Source organism: Dromiciops gliroides, chromosome 4, assembly GCF_019393635.1.
Source record: "Dromiciops gliroides isolate mDroGli1 chromosome 4, mDroGli1.pri, whole genome shotgun sequence".
Taxonomy (NCBI): Eukaryota; Metazoa; Chordata; class Mammalia; order Microbiotheria; family Microbiotheriidae; genus Dromiciops; species Dromiciops gliroides.
In genome coordinates, this window is record NC_057864.1 from 125,243,425 (window position 1) to 125,245,535 (window position 2,111).

Here is a 2,111-nt window from a genome sequence, read left to right on the forward strand (position 1 = left end):
TATCAAGTTCAGCATGGGGTTAATTCACAGTTGTCTTTTCCGGGGAAACAAGCTTTCTCTAGAGCAAAGATTCTTAAACTATGGGTCATGACCCCATATGGGGTCCCATAATTGAATGTGGGGGATCATGAAAAATTTGGCAACAGTAAAAGGTTATGTATGCCTATTTTATATACCCATATACCTCCAGTAAAAATTTCTTGGGCAAAAAATAGTCGCGAGTGGAAAAAATTTTAAAAGCCCAATCTAAAGTTCAGGATCTCCTAAGAGAACAGAGAGAAGTTCAAAGCCAGATGCAGTTTTATAGGATGTGTTGGTTGCATGTCTTTTTTTTTTTTTTTTTGGCGGGGCAATGGGGGTTAAGTGACTTGCCCAGGGTCATACAGCTAGTAAGTGTCAAGTGTCTGAGGCCGGATTTGAACTCAGGTCCTCCTGAATCCAGGGCCGGTGCTTTATCCACTGCACCACCTAGCTGCCCCTTTAATTATATTTGTTTTGTTTTTTGTTTTGTTTTGGTTTTTTTTTGTAGGCAATGGGGGTTAAGTGACTTGCCCAGGGTGACACAGCTAGTAAGTGTCAAGTATCTGAGGCTGGATTGGTTGCATGTCCTTTTTGCTGATTTCAAATCACTCTTTTTTTTTTTTTTTTTAGTGAGGCAATTGGGGTTAAGTGACTTGCCCAGGGTCACACAGCTAGTAAGTGTTAAGTGTCTGAGGTCGGATTTGAACTCAGGTCCTCCTGACTCCAGGGCTGGTGCTCTATCCACTGCGCCACCTAGCTGCCCCTCAAATCACTCTTGATGTGCTTGTTGTGATCCAGCCACTACTCTTGTCATCACTAGCTGCAACTTCAGCCAAATAACAGTAGTCATCTACTTTCATTTTCAAATAGAAAACTTTGCTTTCTGCTTTTGAAACGTTAGAAATCAAGGACTTTCCTGATAGAGACAGGACATCCCTGCAGATATCTCTTAGTTTGATTTCAATTTTTTCTCTGTATTCTCAGGCCATCTGCTGGTTTTTTTTTCTTTTCCTCAGCATCTTCCATCTTTTGCTCAGTGATTTAAAAGACCCTTCAAGAAGACCTTTGCGCTCCCCTGACATTTTTGTAAGTAATGGAGAAAGGTTCCTTGTCTCATTGGATAATTTAGCACCGTACTCAGTTATGGACTTCCTGTAGGCTGCTATGTCATCTTCTCTCTCAGCCGGCTCAACCCATCTGGCCTTCTGTACCAGGCTCATTTTTAGCCATAACTAAGCATTCTGTATCCAGAGTGAGTGGTAGCAGCAGCAGATATGTGGAGGTCCAGCAGTTTCTGGATGATAAGTAGCTCTTTTGTTGGTATTACAGCTCCTTGAAGGCAGGGGTGCTGAGTCTTTCCTAAACTTTGTATACTCACAGTACTCAGGGGCAGGTAGATGGATAGAGTCAATGCTGGGTCTGGAGTCAGAAAGACTCATCTTCCTCAGTTCAAACTTGTGTGATCCTGGGCAAACTTACCCCAGTTTGCCTCAGTTTCTGCATCTGTAAAATGAGCTGAAGAAGGAAATCACAAACCACTCTAATATCTTTGCCAAGAAAATCCTGAAGAATCAGACAGGACTGAATAACAACAAAAGTGCTCTGTCCCCAATAAGCAATTAATGAATATGTGTGGAAACTGAAGTTGGCTGAGAGGTTGCCCGAGAACAGCATCACTCAGAATTGCTTTAAATGTGATGCCAACAGATCCTTCATTCACATTCTTCCTGAGTTTCCAAACTAACCTTGGAAATATTGCTCTGAGCTGAGATTTCAACCAATAAAGGTTCATTTTATTCCACAAGAGAAACTATCTATTTATTGAAATGAAACCCAGGGAAATAAAAGATGACAAGGTCCTTAGCCTGCCTATTTTTATCTCCCCCAGTAGTACCTCTCATACTGTTTGCCTTTGAATAAGTCCCCTCCTACAAAATTATGTGCTATTTTATTGAAGACTACTATAGAAGCAGAAGGAAGCACCGAATGTACTTTATTCCTGAATATCTGAAATGTGTTATAGAAGGCAAAGTAGAGTATAGTTGGGGATGCTAGAAAATCAGAAAAAAAATGTACTATGGCACACTTCT

The 2,111-nt window shown here is 41.1% G+C and overlaps 1 pseudogene; it reads right to left on the bottom strand.

Annotated features, from left to right (window-relative positions):
* Window positions 1-233: 233 nt before the first annotated feature.
* LOC122754691 lies at window positions 234-1,241 on the bottom strand (annotated as a pseudogene).
* Between the last annotated feature and the right edge of the window lie 870 nt (window positions 1,242-2,111).